Consider the following 16,042-nt stretch of genomic DNA (forward strand, 5'->3'; position numbering starts at 1 on the left):
TAGTTTTTCTTTAAAGTTTTAATATTATAAGTTATATGAATAAGTATATTCTTGGGGGTATTAGTTTAGGTTGCAATTAAGGTTGCTTCACCAACTTGGTTGTCAACTTTGTTGGTATAAATTATTTTTTTAATTTTTTTAATTACTCAAAGTTTTGTCTTATTTGTGACCAACCTAACATTAGGTCACCAATGAAGATAGCCTAATCGGAATCCCTTGCTACACGAGTGTAATTCGGATAGTATTAGTTCAATTTGTTATGATAATGATATTCGTTAAAGCAACTGAAAGAAAAGAAAATTAAAGTCATGATATGTTCAAAAGATACTGACATGTGTTTTACATCGATTAAAAACCATAACAATTAATATTGGAACCGGTTCTGATTATACTGGCGATGCTGATATTGTACATTCAAAATCATTTCATTTAGTCATGGTACTGGCATGGTATTGATATTCGTCGAGAAAAAAAATTAAACACAAAAGCGTATTCATTATTTTAAAAAAGTTAATGAACATAGGCTATTGGAGGAAAATTAAATAAAATAAGAATTAATTGGGTTAAAAATGTATTGAAACTTACAAAAGTTTTAGAACCCATTATACCTCATAAACGAAAGCACATTAAACGCTCAAAACCAAGACAATGCTGAACCCGACAATCAACTTAGGAGGTCATCTAGGCCCAGAAGGCCTACTCAGGGGCGAAAACACAATGTTAGGAGCTGTAGCACGGGCTACGGCTCAACCCCGTATTCGTAGTGTTTTTTTCCGGTTTTATACAAATGATACCCCTAAAAAATATAAGGATACTCCTAACCAAAAAATAGGATACTTGATATTACTAAAATCTCATTTTTTTATAAACCCAAACATTTTACAACCCGAAACTTGTATAATAATTAAGCCCGAATAATAAAATAAGCCCGATTAACAAAAATAGAATTGAAAGAAACCCCTAAATATAATTGATAAAGTTAGCCCAAGACTCAATACAATATTATAATTGAATAAGTGGTCTTGCTCGTTTTATGGTGGAAACCGAAACACAGAGTTCTTGTCCTTTGGTTTATCGGGTAGTGAAGCTAGCTTTCGTTTTACATGTTGCAACCGCAACCGTTGAAAGATGTTTTTTTTTTTAAATTGAAGTTTGTTAAGACGGATTTACGCAATCGAATGGGCCCGGAATATTTGAACAATGTTATGCTTTGTGCGGCTGAAAAAGAAACTTTTGATAAAGCAAAAGACGACGATGTAATGGAACGATTTCAAGGTATGAAAAAAGAAGCGGACAAATCTATTAGGTATTTGTTATGCTTTATTGATTATCGTTTTTTTATTGTATGATTGCACGGTAAAAAAAATTCGGGATACCCCTAAATCAGTGGGGCTAGCTCCGCCACTAGGCCTACTAATTGGGATGATTATGTTACCTACCTGACTGAAGTTGAAATGGATGCCAGAAAGCCCAATGATTCTATCTCTTATAATGAACCCATTAGTAGCAATCAGTCTTCTGAATGGAATAAAGCAATGAACGATGAGCTTGAATCCATGAAGGAAAACGACGTTTGGGATTTGGTAAAATTACCCAACGGTGTCAAACCCGTAGGATGTAAATGGCTATTCAAAACAAAACTGGATCCGAATGGGAACGTTGAACGCTACAAAGCGAGATTGGTTGCAAAGGGATACACTCAGAAAGAGGGAATTGATTATCAAAAGACGTTTTCACCTGTCTCTCGTAAATATTCATTAAGGATTGTTATGGCCCTAGTAGCTCATTTTGATTTAGAGCTGCATTAGATGGACGTTAAAACCGCATTCCTTAACGAAGACTTAGATGAAGATGTTTACATGAAACAACCTGAAGGCTTTAAACCTGAAGGTCAAGAACATCTAGTCTGTAAGTTAAAGTAATCCATATACGGGTTAAAACAAGCATCACGTCAATGGTATCTTAAGTTTGATGAAGTCATGAAGAAACAAGGTTTTGCAAAGAATCAAGTGGATCAATGCACCTACCTCATGATGAGTGGGAGCAACTTTATTAATACTTGTCCTTGACGTAGATGCTATTTTATTGGCAAGTAATAGTTTAGACATGTTGCATGAGTCGAAGTGATTACTCTCTCATAACTTCGACATGAAGGATCTCGAAGATGCTTCTTACGTTATTGGCATCGAAATTCACTGAGATAGACACAAAGGGATCTTAGGATTATCTCAAAAGGCCTACATAGATCGTGTCTTTACGCGCTACAAAATGCAACAGTGCAAACCATCAGTCGCTCCAGTAGTTAAGGGAGATGTTTTCGGTTCATTCCAATGTCCGACAACAGAGGTTGAAAAGGAGCAAATGAGCCAGATACCTTATGGGTCAGTAGTCGGGAGCCTGATGTATGCTGAAGTCTGTACTCGCCCAGATATCGCTTATATTGTTGGAATGCTAGGATGCTATCAAACTAATCTTGTCCTAGATCACTGGAAAGCAGCTAAGAAAGTACTTCGATGCCTGTAAGGGACGAAAGACTATAAACTGGTTTATAGAAGAAGTGATCACTTAGAAGTGGTAGGCTATTCTGATTATGACTTTGCCAAATTCAAAGATGACAAGAAATCCACTTCGGGCTATATCTTTATGTTAGCAGTCGGACCTATTTCATGGAAGAGTCATAAACAACAGTTAACCACAACTTCCACAATGATGGCAGAATACATTGTTGTTTATAACCTAACCTATCAAGGAATTGCTTAGGAAACTAAGGTGGACTCAACATCTTTATCCCATTTCTAGACCATTGAAGCTTTACAGTGATAACTCAGCTGTCGTTAGTTTATCGAACAGTAACAGTTCGACTGGAGCTGGTTTATATCTCGATACAAAGTATTTGTTCGTACCTGAACGAGTTGAGGGAAATAATCTTTGTATTGAGTATATAAGTACTAAAAATATGCTTGCGGATCCGATGACTAAAAGTCTCCTACCTAAAGTTTTCGAAGAACATGTTTTGAATATGGGATTTACTAAAGACCTTATTTAATAGCATATTGTACTTACTTGTGTTTTAATTAATGGAATTTCATCAGTTTAGATTTTGTATGTTTCTAACATATGTTCTGCCGGTATAATGACATATAGACAGATATAAATACAAATCAAACGTTAAATGGTTTACTTGCACATTTTGATCATAACTATTAGGTTTTAAATTGAAGCAGTAGTATGACTAATGAGGATCCTGAGTTGCATAATGACTCAACGGTTGTATTTCTCTGCTATAGTTTTTGGTTTAAAGCTAAAATGAATATGAACTCCTGATCAGGCTTATCTAATGCTCATGATAAATGATTACTCGGCTAAGTGGGAGAATGTAAGATTAAATATAACTATTATGTTATATTTAGTTGTGTAGCCATTATAATCATTTATATTATATAGATCAAAATAAATTATACCTATAATATAATTAGTTGGTAATTGTTTAGAACCATATTACCCTTATTAACTAATTAGGTTTCTCCTTAGGTGTATATAAGGAGATTAATAGAGAGGGATTAAGGTTAGAATATCATAACATCAACACATAATTCGTCTCCCCCCCCCTCTCTCTCTCTCTCCATATTACGAAATCCTAACCCTAGATTTCGGTACTACCATCAAGAACATACATCCTAAATGGAACCAGATCAAGCTGACAATCATGTCGAACTCCGTGGCTGCATCTGTCTCTGGATTCTTTGCTGGCTTGTCTCCTATAATAGGTATGATTTCATGTTTTCCGTTATGTTTGAAAAGAATTGATCAACAACTTCTTATTCAATTCTTTAAATTTAAATTTTTAACAGTTGTTAATTAAAAACATCCTAAACCAGAACTGATTCGCTTCTTCCAACTACCGAAATCAGCGGATCCTTTTAGTTTTAGAGGTCTGGTTGCGGTTCCGGTTTCAAGTTTAGCTTGTGCAATCGAGGTAAGTTGATTAAGCGACATTTTGATCCGATTTTAAGTTCAATTTGTTAACAGCAGGTTAATTATGCTGGTTTTCGTGAAACTGGGCACAAATACGCTGGTTTTAGCTAAATACACTAGTGGATCAGTTCTTAGTTCACAGTCAATTACGCTGAAATGAACAACTATGTTGGCTTGAAAGAAACTGTTTCTTGGACCGACAACAAAGGTAATTACGCTGACAAAACAAATAGCACAAGAACTTGGCTAAAAACGCCGAACAGCGTGATAAAATCGCAGAAGATTTATATCACTAACCCCGAAGTCGCCTTCGGATAAAAACGCTGACATACCAACTACGCTGAAAACACTAATACGCTGACTAAATACTGGCGTAATTGAAACTATGCAGCCTTCAAGCGTAATTACGCTGAATTCAAGATATCTACGCTGCCTTCAACTTACTTACGCCCAGAAGGGTTTTAGTACGAACAAAAACCCTCTAATCACACAAAAACAACCCAAAAACCATGGTATTTTGTATCAAAATGACCCAAATGTTAACACAAACACTGATTAACAACAACCTAAACATTAAACACACCAAATCAAGCCATTTGAGTCTAAAACTTTTGAACAACTTGAAAACTTGAAAACTTTGAAAAACCTTTAAGAACCTTCAAAACCTTGAAAATCTTAACAAATATCAGTCAATCAAGAGCACAAAGGCTCTTATACGAAATTGTAAGTCTCAAATCAGCTTTGGATCATAGTGATAATGATTGAGAAACACACAAACACCTATTAATTAGGTGTTTGGGTGATAAAAGTAAGAAAAATAAGTAGAATATGAAGAATCTTGGCCAAGGATTAATCAACCATTGTTGATTTGGAATCCCATAATGAAATGATCAATGAAACAGCCTAGATTTCGTATAAAAGCACAAGAAATCAAAGGATTTGCATAAGATGAACACCAAAACAACCTTAGTCCAAGAAACTTGGATACTAAGGACTCATTGATTCAAATATATAGGGTCTGTTTGGTATGGTGTAATGGAATGGACGAAGGAATGGAATGGACGAGGTAATGGAATGGACGAGGGAATGCAATGAATCATTACCATTCCATGTCTTGTTTGGTTACCATGTGAATGAAATGAATTATTATTGTGTATTGTTCGGTAGGCAAGAAAAACGGAGCAATAAAATTAGCGGTGATGGTGGTGGTTGGTGGTAGTGATTGTGGGTGGTTATAGGTGGCGGTGGTGGGTGTCGGCGGTGGCGATGGGTGGTGGTGGTGGTGGCAAGTGGCGGTGCGGCGGTGACGACAATGGTGGTGGCGACAAGGTGGCCGTTGGTGGTGGGTGGCAGCAAAGGTTGTGACACCCCAGGAAAACCAGTGAACGATATAACTTACCTAGCTTCCTCAGTGAGTGCGTACCAAATTTCGGGACGAAATTTCTTTTAAGTTGGGGATAATGTGACAACTCGAATTTCCAAGACTTCGATTTCGCATTTATTGCACGTTCATGTATTGTTTAGCTGTTTAGTTGCACAATTGATTGTTATAAAATTTGCATACGTTTTGATACAATGAAGTGTACTGTGTGATTGTGCATGACTATGTGTTAATTGTGATAAACTTGTCAAATGTATAAACTTGGTGGTGAAACTGCGAAATTGATTGTAATGGTGTACTTTTGTAAAATAGAATAATTGAAGGTGTGAAGAGTGATTAGTGAAAACTTAATTATACTTAACCCTAATTCTTCACTAAACCACACACACAAGAATCCAAGCACGTACTCTCATTTCTTTGGCTCCCTAGCAATCATCACCATCATCATTGGCACTAGATAATCATCACACTTGATTCCTCTTTCTCTAGAATCATTCAAGGTAATTGTTAATGATTGTGCGTTGATTGTTTATTGACTTCTTGATTATGTGTTCATGGAAAACCCTAGTTTCTCATGTGATATTCTGTGATTTAATCCTGGATAGTTGAGATTACGACGATGATTAGATGCATGCTTGATAGGTTATCATTGTGATGATTGTTGTGGTTTAACATCGGTCGAATAATCTTGTTTTCTGCCGTCGATACGATTGGATTTAGGGTTTGCTTGAATGATATACGTAACTGCTTGAATCACAAAGATCGTAGGATTGAAGTTGTTGTCTGAGTTTCTGTGCATAGTTGAATGTCTGAGTTTAATGATTAACATACGTCTGAGTTTATAATGAAAACATCAAGTGCCCGAGTTTATTTATAAAACATGCATGTCCGAGTTGTTATGTTAATGTATGCCCGAGTTTAAATGACAATTCATGTATGCCGAGATTAATGAAATAAAAGTTCTACCCGAGTTTATTAACAAACAAAAATGTTGCCTGAGTTTATTATAAGTGACATGATCCGAGTTTAATGGATTACCTATTGGACCGAGTTTAATGATGGTGTTGTGTCCGAGTTTCATTAAAATGTTGTTGCTTGTCCGAGTTTGTATAACACACTCATGGGTCCGAGTTTAATTAAAGAAACTCTCACACACTCATGGGTCCGAGTTTAATCTATGATCTCTAGGTCCGAGCTTGTAATGACATCATGGTCCGAGTTTAAGGGGGGGACTATATGTCCGAGTTTCAAGCATGAAACCCCCCCCCCCACTTAGTCCGAGCTTTAGGAGGTAAATGCCTTGTGTCCGAGGTTAAAGGGGAAGCCCCCATGTCCGAGTTTCTTGATGAAGAAACTAAACTAGGTCCGAGTTTTTGTGGCTTTACCTTGAGTCCGACATTGTGTAAGGACTTTCCCAGGTCCGAGCTTTTGTAACTAGGGCAGCCCCCTCTTGTCCGACCTTTAGGGTCCGAAGTTCATGCCCACTCTCATCTATGTCCGAGTTTTTAACCCTAGCTCCCCATGTCCCCTAATCCGAATTGTAATGGATGTTAAACATAGGAGACCGACTTTGTCACTATAGCGTGTTACCAGGCTCTCGTTGAATACTCAAGCATATAATTTGAACTTATAATGATTTTTACACTTGGTAATCTGCCTGACTCTTATGCATGATAACCTAGCTTGAGTTTTACTGTAAATGCATAGTCTGAACTGATTACGTGATAAATGATCCGACGTTGTTAATGAACTGTCGAAATTGGGTTGACGTTATGATCCGGAATGCTTGTTGTGATGCATGTACTGAATTATGTTTAAACTTAAAAGAACTGTATAATTGTGTGAAGTTGAATGCAACTGTATAATCCTGCATGCTACTGTTTACTACTGCATACGACTATGAGATACTGTCTGATTATGATGATACGTGTTACTGAATGATACTGCATGTTACCGTGCGATACGTTACCGTATGTTACTGTTTGAACACCAAAGAGTTGTAAACGTAATTGAACGTAAAATACTTACATCGAATCATGTGCAATACATCCTAGGTCGTGTGTAACGGACTTAGCCGATTAGCAAACCCTAGAAGCAATAACATACCGAGCAAACCAAGGTGAGTTCACACAGCCAAGGCATGGGGTTCCCAGGGTGGGAATGGGATTTGATTATTTACTGGTACTTATCTATACTGGAACGTAGTGATGTGATTTGATGAACTATTGTACAAACTCCACTGTTAGAACTACTACTAGACTAGTAACACTTATTGAACTGATCTTCGCACACCTGCCAAGGGTTGGCCGCGATATTATGACTGACTTCGCACACCTGCCTTTGGAAGGCCGCGAACTGTAATTTACTAATCTTCGCACACCTGCCTGGTAGGCCGCGATACAGGTAAACCTAGTCTAGAATATACGGGATGAACACCCACTGATATCTTCGCATACCTGCCTGGGAGGCCGCGATGGGAACTAATACGATACATGACATAACGAACGAACATACTACTACTCACACTGTACTACTACTGAACTGTTAACTGTGAACTCGCTCAACTAGTTGTTGATCCTCTGTTACATGCCTTGCAGGTCGTTAGATACTTATGGAGCTTGCACAAGGAGGAGCTGGTCATTGTGGAGCATGGATTATGTTTTGAAACTTATTGAACTTATGTTACACATTTGGGTTTTCGTACTTATGCTTCCGCTATACTTTAAAACTATGATTATGTTTGAACACCTATCATATTGAATGACTGGTTTACGATTATTATATTTGGTATTAATTACATGTTCGATATGATTGGTGGCTTGATCCTGGTCATGTCACGCCTCCAAGCGGTGGTACTCCGCGTGTGGATTTTGGGGGTGTGACAGGTGTGACAGATTGGTATCAGAGCCATTGGTTATAGAGAACTTGGTTTTAATATGGGGAAAACGTTTTTATTAAAACCAGACTATAACCAGAACAGTGCTCTCAACGATCCACAACGACGCTTCGCTCCACGTGCAAGACTCGACATCCTAGGTAATAAGGTTTATGTTTATTACCTGCTTGCTAGAACTGCATAGAACCTTGCTCGTAGTATGTTTACATTACTTTGCTCACTACTTGTTATTGCTTGAGAACACCTACGTGCTTACACTTTTCTGTCATCGCCCTACTCGCGAACCACTCTCACTTACAATTACTTTTACTATGAAGATCATGTCTGGAAGAATTAGCATGACACAAGACCAGCTAGAGGCTTTCGTTCAAGCTCAAGTTGCTGCGGCAGTTGCAGCAGCTCAAGCAGGTCAACACGCGCAGCAGCCTGTCTGCACTTTCAAGAACTTCATGGACTGTCGTCCAAATTCTTTCAGTGGCACCGAGGGGGCAGTGGGACTCCTCCATTGGTTTGAAAAGCTAGAGTCAGTATTCGAAATGTGCGAGTGCCCTGAGGCTCGCAAGGTCAAGTACGCCACTGGCACTTTGGAAGGAATCGCGTTGACTTGGTGGAACGCGCAAGTACAGATCTTAGGGTTGGCAGCTGCTAACGCCACACCCTGGAACGATTTTAAGGAACTTATCATAAGGGAATATTGCACGCGTGAAGATATTCACAAGTTGGAAGATGAGCTGTATAATTTGAAAATGGTTGGGTCAGAGATCGAAGCGTATACTAAACGGTCGAATGAGCTGGCCGTGCTGTGTCCAACTATGGTAGACCCTCCGTACAAGCGCATTGAGATGTATCTCAAGGGATTGGCGCCAGAGATCCAGAGCCATGTGACATCGGCCAATCTTGACAACATTCAGGCTATTCAGCGCCTCGCTCACCGTATTACAGATCAGGCAGTGGATCAGAACAGACTGCCAAAGCGTGTCAAGGCTACTGCTACTGCTGTCACTACTTCTACTACTCCCAGTGACAACAAGAGGAAATGGGAGGGGGATTCCAGTAAGGGATCGGTTTCTGTTCAGTCTCAGCAGCGCAAGACAAATGACTACCAGAATTCGAGTCAGCAATCATCTGGCAGTCAGGGGCAGGGTGGATATCGGGGAGTTCACCCACTGTGTAATAAGTGCAACCGACACCACAGCGGAAGATGTCGCAGGGAACGTTGTCAAAGATGCCTCAAGATGGGTCATGAGGCTAAGGATTGTAGAAGCTCTCGGCCAGCAAATCAGAACCAGCAACTCCCACCGCCAGCTCCACAGAACCAGCAGCAGCAACCACAGCGTGGGAACCGGGGATGTTTCCAGTGTGGGGCAGAAGGTCATTACAAACGCGATTGTCCTCAGTTGAACCAGAACCAGAACCACAACAATAACCAGGGCAACGGGAACAACAACAACAACAGGGGAAACAACAACAACAATGGCAACGAGGCAAGAGGTCAAGCTTTCGTGTTAGGACGAGGAGACGCAATGAACGATATTTGAATTTATAACTTATTTTGGGTTTTCATTATTATGTTTCCGCTACACAAACAAAGTTTGGTTTGAACATCAAATGTATTGGGTTTTATGAATTATTTTTAACTACTATACTTTATGTTTGATATGATGGATGGTTTGATATTATTGAACGCACCTGCCGTATTTATGGACCTTACGAACAGGGTGTGCAAACCCTACCTGGACGAATTTGTCATTGTCTTCATCGACGACATTCTGATCTACTCCAAGAGTCAGGAGGAGCACGAGCAGCACTTACGTCTTATCTTGGAACTTCTTCGAAAGGGGCAATTGTACGCAAAGTTTTCTAAATGCGACTTCTGGCTACGTGAAGTCCACTTCCTAGGCCATGTGGTGAACAGGGATGCGATCCATGTCGACCCATCTAAGATAGATTCGATCAGGAACTGGCCTGCACCGCGTACACCGACTGAAATACGCCAATTCTTGGGTTTGGCGGGTTACTACAGGCGATTTATCAAAGACTTCTCCAAGATCGCGCAGCCGCTTACTATGCTGACACAGAAAGGTGTCACCTACCGTTAGGGAGATTCCCAAGAGACCGCTTTTCAGTACTTAAAGGATAGGCTTTGCAGCGCACCTATTCTCTCATTGCCAGAGGGCACAGATGACTTCGTGGTTTATTGTGACGCATCGATACAGGGGCTTGGTTGCGTATTGATGCAGCGTGATAAAGTTATTGCCTACGCTTCGCGACAACTCAAGATTCATGAACGGAACTACACGACGCACGACTTAGAGCTGGGAGCTGTTGTTTTCGCGCTTAAGATATGGCGACACTACCTGTACGGTACCAGGTGCACGATTTACACCGATCACAGGAGTCTCGAGCATATTCTTAAGCAAAAGGATTTGAATATGCGTCAACGGAGATGGGTTGAACTTCTGAACGACTACGAAAGCGCCATCAAGTATCATCCAGGCAAGGCCAATGTTGTGGCCGACGCCCTCAGTCGGAAAGACACTCTACCTAAGCGTGTGCGAGCGCTACAGCTTACTATTCAGTCCAGTCTTCCTGAACAGATACGAGCTGCTCAGATAGAAGCACTGAAACCCGAAAACGTTATGGCTGAAGCCTTACGCGGTTCAAGACAGCGAATGGAACAAAAGGAAGACGGTGCCTACTATGTAACGGGGCGTATTTGGGTCCCACTTTATGGCGGTTTACGCGAACTTGTGATGGATGAAGCGCACAAGTCTCGCTACTCGGTACATCCGGGGTCGGATAAAATGTACCACGATATCAGAACAACGTATTGGTGGCCAAACATGAAAGCTCTTATCGCAACTTACGTCGGCAAGTGTTTGACTTGTGCAAGGGTTAAAATCGAGTATCAGAAACCATCAGGCCTACTTCAACAACCCAGGATACCACAGTGGAAATAGGAAGAGATTTCCATGGATTTTGTTACAGGTTTACCCAGATCCCAGCGTGGGAATGATACCATATGGGTGATCGTGGATCGACTCACCAAGTCTGCACACTTCCTGGCTATAAAGGAAACGGATAAGTTCTCCACTCTCGCAGACATCTATCTTAAAGAAGTTGTTTCAAGGCACGGGGTGCCCACCTCCATCATTTCGGATCGGGATGCACGATTCACGTCAGAGCTATGGCAAGCGATGCACAAAGCGTTTGGCTCTCGGTTAGACATGAGCACGGCGTATCATCCTCAGACGGATGGACAGTCTGAGCGAACGATACAGACTCTTGAAGACATGCTTCGGGCATGTGTTATTGATTTCGGCAACGGCTGGGAAAAGCATCTCCCTTTGGTGGAGTTCTCGTATAATAACAGTTATCACACCAGCATACAAGCCGCTCCATTCGAGGCATTGTACGGACGTAAATGCCGGTCACCTCTCTGTTGGGCAGAGGTGGGGGATAGTCAGATTACGGGTCCAGAGATTGTAGTGGACGCCACAGAAAAGATCGCACAGATACGACAACGCATGGCGGCAGCTCGTGACCGTCAGAAAGCCTACGCGGACAAGCGTAGCAAGCCTTTGGAATTTCAGGTCGGGGACCGGGTTTTATTAAAAGTCTCACCCTGGAAGGGTGTGGTTCGATTTGGTAAACGAGGCAAACTCAATCCACGGTATGTTGGACCGTTCGAAATCACTGAAAGAATAGGCCCAGTAGCCTACAGACTGAACCTACCAGCTGAACTCGGTGCAGTTCACAATGTATTTCACGTGTCAAATCTGAAGAAATGCCTGTCAGATGAGACCCTCATAGTTCCTTTTAAGGAACTCACTATCGATGAGCGGTTGCAGTTCGTCGAGGAACCAGTTGAAATCACGGACCGGGATGTTAAGGTCCTCAAACACAAGAGAATCCCTCTTGTTCGAGTTCGTTGGAACTCCCGACGTGGCCCAGAGTACACCTGGGAACGCGAAGACCAAATGAAAGAAAAGTACCCCCAATTATTCAAAATCAATGCAACCACTACTGAGGCTGAAGCTACTACTACTGAATTTCGGGACGAAATTCCAAATCAACGGGGGGATGATGTGACACCCCAGGAAAACCAGTGAACGATATAACTTACCTAGCTTCCTCAGTGAGTGCGTACCAAATTTCGGGACGAAATTTCTTTTAAGTTGGGGATAATGTGACAACTCGAATTTCCAAGACTTCGATTTCGCATTTATTGCACGTTCATGTATTGTTTAGCTGTTTAGTTGCACAATTGATTGTTATAAAATTTGCATACGTTTTGATACAATGAAGTGTACTGTGTGATTGTGCATGACTATGTGTTAATTGTGATAAACTTGTCAAATGTATAAACTTGGTGGTGAAACTGCGAAATTGATTGTAATGGTGTACTTTTGTAAAATAGAATAATTGAAGGTGTGAAGAGTGATTAGTGAAAACTTAATTATACTTAACCCTAATTCTTCACTAAACCACACACACAAGAATCCAAGCACGTACTCTCATTTCTTTGGCTCCCTAGCAATCATCACCATCATCATTGGCACTAGATAATCATCACACTTGATTCCTCTTTCTCTAGAATCATTCAAGGTAATTGTTAATGATTGTGCGTTGATTGTTTATTGACTTCTTGATTATGTGTTCATGGAAAACCCTAGTTTCTCATGTGATATTCTGTGATTTAATCCTGGATAGTTGAGATTACGACGATGATTAGATGCATGCTTGATAGGTTATCATTGTGATGATTGTTGTGGTTTAACATCGGTCGAATAATCTTGTTTTCTGCCGTCGATACGATTGGATTTAGGGTTTGCTTGAATGATATACGTAACTGCTTGAATCACAAAGATCGTAGGATTGAAGTTGTTGTCTGAGTTTCTGTGCATAGTTGAATGTCTGAGTTTAATGATTAACATACGTCTGAGTTTATAATGAAAACATCAAGTGCCCGAGTTTATTTATAAAACATGCATGTCCGAGTTGTTATGTTAATGTATGCCCGAGTTTAAATGACAATTCATGTATGCCGAGATTAATGAAATAAAAGTTCTACCCGAGTTTATTAACAAACAAAAATGTTGCCTGAGTTTATTATAAGTGACATGATCCGAGTTTAATGGATTACCTATTGGACCGAGTTTAATGATGGTGTTGTGTCCGAGTTTCATTAAAATGTTGTTGCTTGTCCGAGTTTGTTTAACACACTCATGGGTCCGAGTTTAATTAAAGAAACTCTCACACACTCATGGGTCCGAGTTTAATCTATGATCTCTAGGTCCGAGCTTGTAATGACATCATGGTCCGAGTTTAAGGGGGGGACTATATGTCCGAGTTTCAAGCATGAAACCCCCCCCCCCCCACTTAGTCCGAGCTTTAGGAGGTAAATGCCTTGTGTCCGAGGTTAAAGGGGAAGCCCCCATGTCCGAGTTTCTTGATGAAGAAACTAAACTAGGTCCGAGTTTTTGTGGCTTTACCTTGAGTCCGACATTGTGTAAGGACTTTCCCAGGTCCGAGCTTTTGTAACTAGGGCAGCCCCCTCTTGTCCGACCTTTAGGGTCCGAAGTTCATGCCCACTCTCATCTATGTCCGAGTTTTTAACCCTAGCTCCCCATGTCCCCTAATCCGAATTGTAATGGATGTTAAACATAGGAGACCGACTTTGTCACTATAGCGTGTTACCAGGCTATCGTTGAATACTCAAGCATATAATTTGAACTTATAATGATTTTTACACTTGGTAATCTGCCTGACTCTTATGCATGATAACCTAGCTTGAGTTTTACTGTAAATGCATAGTCTGAACTGATTACGTGATAAATGATCCGACGTTGTTAATGAACTGTCGGAATTGGGTTGACGTTATGATCCGGAATGCTTGTTGTGATGCATGTACTGAATTATGTTTAAACTTAAAAGAACTGTATAATTGTGTGAAGTTGAATGCAACTGTATAATCCTGCATGCTACTGTTTACTACTGCATACGACTATGAGATACTGTCTGATTATGATGATACGTGTTACTGAATGATACTGCATGTTACCGTGCGATACGTTACCGTATGTTACTGTTTGAACACCAAAGAGTTGTAAACGTAATTGAACGTAAAATACTTACATCGAATCATGTGCAATACATCCTAGGTCGTGTGTAACGGACTTAGTCGATTAGCAAACCCTAGAAGCAATAACATACCGAGCAAACCAAGGTGAGTTCACACAGCCAAGGCATGGGGTTCCCAGGGTGGGAATGGGATTTGATTATTTACTGGTACTTATCTATACTGGAACGTAGTGATGTGATTTGATGAACTATTGTACAAACTCCACTGTTAGAACTACTACTAGACTAGTAACACTTATTGAACTGATCTTCGCACACCTGCCAAGGGTTGGCCGCGATATTATGACTGACTTCGCACACCTGCCTTTGGAAGGCCGCGAACTGTAATTTACTAATCTTCGCACACCTGCCTGGTAGGCCGCGATACAGGTAAACCTAGTCTAGAATATACGGGATGAACACCCACTGATATCTTCGCATACCTGCCTGGGAGGCCGCGATGGGAACTAATACGATACATGACATAACGAACGAACATACTACTACTCACACTGTACTACTACTGAACTGTTAACTGTGAACTCGCTCAACTAGTTGTTGATCCTCTGTTACATGCCTTGCAGGTCGTTAGATACTTATGGAGCTTGCACAAGGAGGAGCTGGTCGTTGTGGAGCATGGATTATGTTTTGAAACTTATTGAACTTATGTTACACATTTGGGTTTTCGTACTTATGCTTCCGCTATACTTTAAAACTATGATTATGTTTGAACACCTATCATATTGAATGACTGGTTTACGATTATTATATTTGGTATTAATTACATGTTCGATATGATTGGTGGCTTGATCCTGGTCATGTCACGCCTCCAAGCGGTGGTACTCCGCGTGTGGATTTTGGGGGTGTGACAGGTGTGACAAAGGTGGCGGTTGGTGGCGGCGGTGGCGGTTGGTGGTGGCGTCGACGATGGTGGTGGCCGGCGGCGGCGAGTGGCGTTGGCGGTTGGTAGCAGTTGTAGGTGATAACAGTGGCGGGGTGGCTGTCGGGGTGAGGTGGGGGCGGGTGGCGGCGATGGCGGTGATGGCGTCTGTGGTGGGTGGTGGTGGGTTGTGGCGAAGGTCGTGGGTTGTGGTGTTGTTGAATGGTGCAAGAGGGGATGGAATGGAAAAAAAACATGGGGGGTGGAAGGAATGATTTTGAGGAAATGGAATGCCTTTTGGAATGGATGATTCCATTCCATTGACCAACCAAACACTTTTTTCTTCATTCCATCGTAATCACTCATTCCATTCCAACTCTCATTCCTGCATAATAAACACTACCATAGAGTCTGGCTACGCATCGTATTTATTAAATACGCTGCCCCTAATGGGGTATTTTACAAGTTTTACAGTTTCAGCCCTTCCTACCTTTTAAAGTATTACAATTACAAACAAACCCTAAATTATTAAACTCAAGTACCAACGGTCTAAAAACGTTCTAACAGAAACATATCAAGCTGACAATCATGTCGAACTCCGTGGCTGCATTTGTCTCTGGATTCTTTGTACGTCTACTGTAACAAGTATGATTTCATGTTTTCCATTATGTTTGAACATAACTCATCAACAACTTCTTATTCAATTCTTTAAATTTATTTTTTTTAACAATTTTTAATTTAAAAAAAATCCTAAAGCAAAACCACCAAAAAGTTTATAAAAAATTTA

Source organism: Helianthus annuus, chromosome 9 (assembly GCF_002127325.2).
Source record: "Helianthus annuus cultivar XRQ/B chromosome 9, HanXRQr2.0-SUNRISE, whole genome shotgun sequence".
Classification (NCBI taxonomy): domain Eukaryota; kingdom Viridiplantae; phylum Streptophyta; class Magnoliopsida; order Asterales; family Asteraceae; genus Helianthus; species Helianthus annuus.